This window comes from Populus nigra, chromosome 12 (genome assembly GCF_951802175.1).
Source record: "Populus nigra chromosome 12, ddPopNigr1.1, whole genome shotgun sequence".
Taxonomy (NCBI): Eukaryota; Viridiplantae; Streptophyta; class Magnoliopsida; order Malpighiales; family Salicaceae; genus Populus; species Populus nigra.
This window is the reverse complement of record NC_084863.1, coordinates 5,899,335-5,907,219: the sequence shown is the minus strand read 5'-3', so window position 1 is coordinate 5,907,219 and position 7,885 is coordinate 5,899,335.

Below are 7,885 nucleotides of genomic sequence, written 5' to 3'. Positions count from 1 at the left end.
CCTTCTTTTATTTAATTTTAGAATGTGGCTATATTCTTTATTTTAAAGTTATAGTTTATATTCTAAAATTATTTTTCATACTTCAATAATTATATGGTCGGTTACTATTCTTATATATGTTAATGTTCATATATATAGAAAATTACTGCAATAAATAGAAACAATCTAGAAAATTATATCCAAGGAGATTGAGTTTTAAATGGAATCGTTTGTGACCCCTCCAATCTTTTTAAGAAACTTACTTAATGAAAGTATTATTCACATGATATGATTTTTACATATAATACAATTCACATTGAAATAGTGATTTTTGAATAAATCATAATGAAAAAAAATAAGGTTCGACTTAGTAACCCAATAAAAGGGAATGATTGTTGGTTTTATCTTGCATGGTTTAAATATTTTTATTTATTAAGTTGTTTTATTACAAGTTTTTTTTATTACTTATTGTGGAGCCAAAATATTTATTTATAAATATTATTGGCTATTTTTTTTATGTAGATCATATCATGTCTTCTACTTCTTTTACTTAAGATTTAGTTTTGTCAACCAGTTTTACTTTAATAGTGAGGATCCCACCATCATTTTTTATGTTGCATGGAAATAAACCTACAAAAGTTCAATGAATTGAATTTTAAGAGGTGGAAGCAAAAGATATTTTTCTATTTAGTCACCTTGAACTTGGAAAAGTTCTTGACTAAGGAAGCGCTAAAATTATCAAAAAATAAATCTAACCATACTACCGTGGTGGTTGTGGATGTATGAAATCATACTGATTTTATGTGTAAGAACTACATCTTGAATGAGTTGGATAATACATTTTATGATGTGTATAGTCAAATCAAGAGTGAAAAAGCATTATGAAAAGCTTTAGATAAAAATTACAAAGCTGAAGATGCCGGTGTGAAGAAATTTATAGCAACTAAATTTCTATATTTAAAATGGCTGATTCAAGGATTGTAATGAGCCAAGTTCAAGAGTTTCAGCTCATCTTGTATGATATATATGTTGAAGCTATATCTCTAAGTGAGTCATTCCAAGTGGCTACAATCATTGAAAAATTGTTACCATCTTAGAAAAACTTCAAGAACTATCTCACGCATAAGCGCAAAGAGATGGGAATTAAAGACCTCATTTTGAGGTTAAGAATAAAAGATGACAATAAGTTGTCCAAAAGGAAAGGTAACTCTTTTGGTGCCCTAAAAGAAAATTTTATGGAACAAGCGGTAAAGTCTCACAACAAAAATCAAAAGAAGAAGTTTGTTATGAAAAGGAAAAGATTTGTCAAGAAATTCAATAACAAATGCTTTATTTATGAAAAAACTAAGCATCTAGCTAAAGATTGCAGAAATATGAGTTAGTTTGGAAACCCTAAAAGAAAGATTGCTCAAGTTAATATCATTGAGGTTGATCACCTCACTAATGAAATTTTAGAATTGAGCTTGTCTTATATTGTTATTGAAGTCAACCTGATCAACAATTCTAAGCAATGACGGGTTTTTATTTTTTCTACAAGACATGTATGCACTAAAAAGATGATATTTTCCACTTACAAAGAAGTAGATGGATAAAACATATATATGGAGAACTGATTAACCTCTAAGGCACTAGGTGTTGGAAATGTCATACTAAAAATGACATTTGAAAAGCTTCTCACCCTTAATAATGTGCTGCATGTTGCTGACATTAAGAAAAACTTGGTGTCTAGCTCATAGTTGAGCAAAAATAGTTTTAAGATGGTTTTTAAGAGTAATAAATTTGTATTCACTAAAAGTGATATGTTTGTAGAAAAGAGGTATCTATATGACGACTTCTTTTAAAATAAATCTAATGAACATTATAACTATTGATGAGAATAATAATAAGATTGTCTCTTTTTATTTGCTTGAGTCTTGTGATGTGTGACATGGTAGGTTAAGCCATGTAAATTATAATTTTATGCAAATGTTTATAAAACATTAATTATTACCAGAAATGATTTTTGAAATTTATGTAGAATCAAAATTTATAAAATCTTATTTTCAAACAATTAAAAGAAGTTGTGAACCTTTAGACTTAATTCACTCATATATTGGTGATTTAAAAGTTTGTGCAAACAAGAGTTGGAAAAAAAAGTATTATAATACTTTTATAAATAATTACACAAGACATTGTTAAATTTATTTGATTATAAGCAAAGATGAAGCTCTTGAAATGTTTAAACATTATAAGAATGAAGTTGAAAATCAACTTAATATAAAGATAAAGGTAATAAAAAATGATAGAGGTGAAGAATACGAAGCACTACCTTATGAATTCAATTTTTAAAATGGTATTATCCACCAAACTATTGCTTCTTATTCACCATAATAAAAATATAAAAACCAAACATTAAAAAAAATGATGAATGTTATGTTGATAAGTTCAAAAACATCTCAAAACTTGTGGAGTGGATTTTAACTGCCAATTATATACTTAAAAAAATACCGTATAAAAAATATAAAAAAAATACACCATATGAATTATAGAAAGGTAGAAAACCTTCATACAAATACCTCAAAGTGTGGGAGTATTTTACGAAGATAGCAATACCTGATCATAAAAAGGTCAAGATAAGACCTAAAATATGGATTATGTATTATCAAATATGAATACAATAATAGTGCATGTTGATTTCTTGTACACAAAGCAAGTATTGAAGATACTCATTTTAATGCTATTATGGAATCAAGAAATACTACATTCTTTGAAAATGTGTTTCCATAGAAGGAAGTATGAGAAAATCGTTCACTTGTAATTGAGGTTAGCTCAAGTAATCATCATTAATCAGAAGATGATGAAGTTGAGTTTTGAATGAGTAAAAGAGAAAAAATAACCAAAAAACTTGGTCATGACTTTTTAACATACTTGTTAGAAAATAAAACTCGAACCTACTCCAAAATAATTTCTTGTCTGAAATTTTTATATTGGAAAGAGGCAGTTAATAGTGAACTTGAATCCATTATGAATAATTGAAACCAGTAGATCTTCCTCCCAGACATAAATCATTAGACAATAAGTTGATCTTTAAAAGAAAGAAGTTGATGGAACTATCGATAAATATAAAGTTAGACTTATTGTTAAAGGTTTTAGACAACAAGAAGGTGTGAACTACTTTGACACATATTTATTTGTGCCAAGAATAACTTCCATATTAATTCTAATAGTCATTACAACTATTATTATACATCAAATGGATGTAAAAATAACTTTATTAAATGTTAACCTTGATAAGGAGGTTTACATGAAACAATCAGATAAGTTTGTTATCAATGGACAAGAAAAGTTTGTAAGCTTGTCAAATCATTATATAGTTTGAAACAAGTACATAAACAATGACATAAAAAATTGACAAGGTTATGTTATCAAATGAGTTTAAAATCAACGAAGTTGATAAATGTGTTTAGGTGAAAAACATAGATAAATGTTATGTCATTGTATATCTTTATTTGAATGATACACTAATTTTAAGTACCAATAATCACATGATTAAGTATACTAAAAAAATATTAACTAACAAGTTTGACATGAAAAACTTGAGTGTTACATATGTCATACTAAGAATATAAATTTCAATAACATCTGATGGATTTATATTGTCCCACCAATACTAGAAGGATATAATAATGTTAATTGGATATCTGACACTAAGAATTCAAAATCTATAAGTGGATATGTCTTCATACTTGGTGGAGTAGTTGTGTCATGGAAATCCTGTAAACAAATGTATATCGCTAAATCTACGATGGAATAAGAGTTTATTGCTCTTGATAAAGCTGAAAAGAAAGTTGAATGAATTCAGAATTTCTTAGAGGATATTCAATGTTAGCCAAATCAATGTTAACTATTCGTGTCAATGTTAGCCAAAATCAATGTCAACTATCCGTGTTTATAACGATAGTCAATCAACAATTACAGAGCACAAAGTAGTATATATAATGAGAAGTCTAGGTATATATGTCATAGACATAATATTGTTAAACACTTGCTCTCGAATGAAATTATTTTAATTGACGATGTAAAGGTAAAGAAAAATATTACAGATCCACCACTCAAAGGTTTCTCGAGAGAGATTATGTATAATTCATCAAAAAAATTAGGTTTAAGCCTTTAAAATATGAATGAATGTAATGATGGTAACCATACTTAGTTGATTGGAGCATAGTTTTTAAACCCGACCCGGGGAGTGACCCGGTCAAGAGACCGGGTTCCGGGTTTGCCCTGGTCAACCCCGGGCGGGTCTGTGTAGTTAAACATAAAAAATGAAAAAGGAAGGCAATAATGAAAGGGTGAAGTGGAACCGACAGGGCGTGGGAGAGGGATAAATATGACGTTGTCGGTTGTTTTGTGCAGAGAAAGGGCACTTAATCTCATCGCCATCTCCTCACAAAGTTGATCTTCCATTTTTGGCTTCATCACAAGCAACCAGCTGTCTCTCTTTTTTGAACCATTTGTTTTGTGCAGGGATGAACACGATCTATTGAAAGCCCAGAAGCACAGTCCTTGCTCCTTGACGCCTCCATGAACACGATCTGGTTTCTACATGCTTTAAAACATTAGCTAGAAAGAGAGAGAGAGAGATGTTAAAGACTTGATGGTGCTGGTACTACCTGTTGCCTCTCTCTCTCTCTTGAAACTATGAGTTTCATCACTGTTGCCTCTCTTTCTCTCTTGAAACTTGAGTTTGGTCCCATTTAAGTTACAATTACCAGCTAGAAGGAACAAATGGGAACAGTAGCAGATGAGCAGTGAGTGGAGTTGCCACTTTCTTCAGCAGTAATAGAAAGTCCAAAGTAATAAAGCGAGAGCGCAACAAGGATTCGAAGTTTTTCATAGATCGCCAACGCCTACCCTCGAGATCTCCAAACTCAGATCGCGGACCCAACTTCAAAACACCGGGTCTCGTCCGGGTTTGCCCGGGTCGCCCGGGTCATGGGTCGACCCGCCGGGTCGATCGGGTTTTGCCGGGTTGTTGCCCCAGACGGTTTTTTAGTAAACCCGGACCGGTCTAGCCACTGGGTCGACCGGGTCCCGGGTCGACCAGCCGGTCCGGGTTTAAAAACTATGGATTGGAGATCTTAAAATTTAGGTTTAAATGGAAGACTAAGTCATATAGCATTCTTGGTAGCATTAAAAAATTATTATTTCTTACTTATTTCTATGATGAAATAATTGTTAGCTGCAGTGCGATAAAAGATGATTTGAGCTTTTCATGATTTTCATATCTTGGTACAGTAAGTGGAATATAGTAGAATACTTTTAATGAAAATTACTTATATGAGTGAGAAACGTGACAATTTCTTTTAGAATTTTGATAAAGGCTAAATTCTTTAAAGCACTTATAAATCCAAGGGTTATTCAAGGCCGAAATAAACACAGCAATGAGAACTAAAGAAACCTCTAGTAAAGAACTATATGAGTACCACTGTTTTGGTTTACGTAAAAAATTAAATATTTCAAGACATCGCATTCACTATTTAGCCGAGTAAATTCGATAGTATTTTACCAAGTAAGATTCAAAATCAAAAGCTACTTATTTTGATATAGTAATCTACCAAATCAATATCTCTCGAAGAGTTTACAAGTCATTTTTAAACTATTGAGACAATTTCCATTAATGTGAGGGATTTTTGAAAATTTATTTAGTTAATATAATTTAAACAAATTATAGGTGAATGAAAAGTTAATCTCAATAAACCCTTTGTTTTCTTAATCAAAGAACCCTTGGTTTTATAGATTTAATTCTTGATTTATATTGGCTAATCAAATGTTGATAATTATAGAAATTAATTATTCAACCTTTTAGCTTCTAAAATTCACTATAAGAAGAAGGGTGAATGAAGAGTTTCTAACTTAAGGATTTTAAATTTCTTCACACCTTTTCTCACCTTATTTTTAGTGTTTTTATTTTTTTTATGCTTTGTTTTTTCCCTCAAATCTAGAGCTTAGGTTGATACTTTATTGAGAGATATTTTTTTTTCCTTATTTGGTTCAAAAACTTTGTTCAGAAGTGCATCTAAATTAAATTGGTATTGTTAGAATCTTGTGAGAAATATTGCAAATATCATAATTGCATAAGTGAGAAACAATAAAGCTTTAAAGACAAATGATTCATCATTGACAACAAAAGTTTCATTCCTTTAAAATGCTTCAACAAGTATCATATTTTGTTTTAATTTAAGCATTATTATTTTTATTATCAGCATGCATGCTAGAACTTTGCAAGTTTGGATATATTCTTAGTATGTATGCTAAGATTCTTTTTATTATATGCATGTTTGTTTTGAGTTTTATTTTGCATGTTCACTTTAAGATTACCTTGAACAATCTTTTATGTTTTTTTTTTATAATAAACTAATCATCCTTGCTCACTAGTCTAATATAATACAATATATTTTGACAACAAAAACCTAATTTCTTTTTGTTTTAAGACACTAAACTATATAATCCAACCCACAATTCCCTTTTTTCTATGTATATGAACAAAAAGGAAAAATAGTTATATGGAGTTTAGTCGGTTTTTACTATGAAATCTCTTGTTCGGTGTGGGACAGATTTGCTTAGATGATCTTCTTCTATGGATAAACTTTTTCCCTTTTTCTTCCCAATTCCTTAGAAAAGGAATTGGCCTAGCAAACTTGTTGTCACGTCACATGATACCATACTACACAGTTGATGCCAAGCAAGCTTTAAAAAATCCCACCAAGCCAATAAAAACCTTGTTAACTGGTAGTGTATATCTCTTATAGTTAATTAATTGGTTATACTTGGTTATACGTGACATTGATTTCGTTTATATTAATATATTTAATTTTTAATAAAAATTTTATTTATCTTTAATATTTATCTAATATTTGATTAATGAATGTAAAGTAAAGATAAAATCATTGGGACAACAATATTTTGCAAATGAAATTATAAGGTTATTATAATTATGAGATTCACATTGCATCAAAGTATTGTTCCTAAATGTTTTTAGTTCATGCTCTTTCATAAATTAAGGTACGAGAGATATCTAGAATTAATATGTAGGTGTCTATTAGATGACAAATACACTAAACTAACCAGCATAAGAGTTTCATACGGAGAAATCATCTGTATCTATGGAAAGGTTCACGTGACAATTGTGTAAATGATCCTTAAATTTGACATCACTAAGTTATCTTATATAGATAATGTTACGCTTTGATCCCACTACACTTTATCATGATGAAAGGTAACAAACAAGCATATACCAAGTATACCATGAACTATATAAAAATATTTGAGCAATCAACAGAGGGTTTATCACCCTATATAAATTAGAAAAAAAATATATTTTATATGCTCTTAAATAGTATTGATTTTATTGCGCAAGGTGAAATGAGATTTGAAAATAATTTCAAATCTTATTCATATAATCAATGACTATGGTGCTAAGAACAAACATGATTTGACAAAGCAGACATACTCCATGCTATAATGTCTAAATCAGGACATTGTTGATGAAGAAATAATAATTACACTAAGAAACTAGTTATTGAAAAGTTAAATTAAGTCACTTATGATTTTCTTAAAATTTAGGGGATCATGACACGTTGCTAGACATTATACTTGATCTTTAACTATAAATCAATAATTGATAATAGATTAATTTATTTAATCCTATTTTATTTAAGACTATGATTTATATTTGAGTCAACTTATCAAAAAACTTAATAGTTACGTACATAAGAATAATTGGTTAGAAATCAAACTACGATTATTAATCAAGTGTAACTTGTTTGTAAAAAAAATTTAGAAATCAAGGACTAGAATGTAATTAATACAATTCTAAACCTGAAAAATAATCAAGTAGGGACTTGATTGAATAAATTTTAAAAATTAT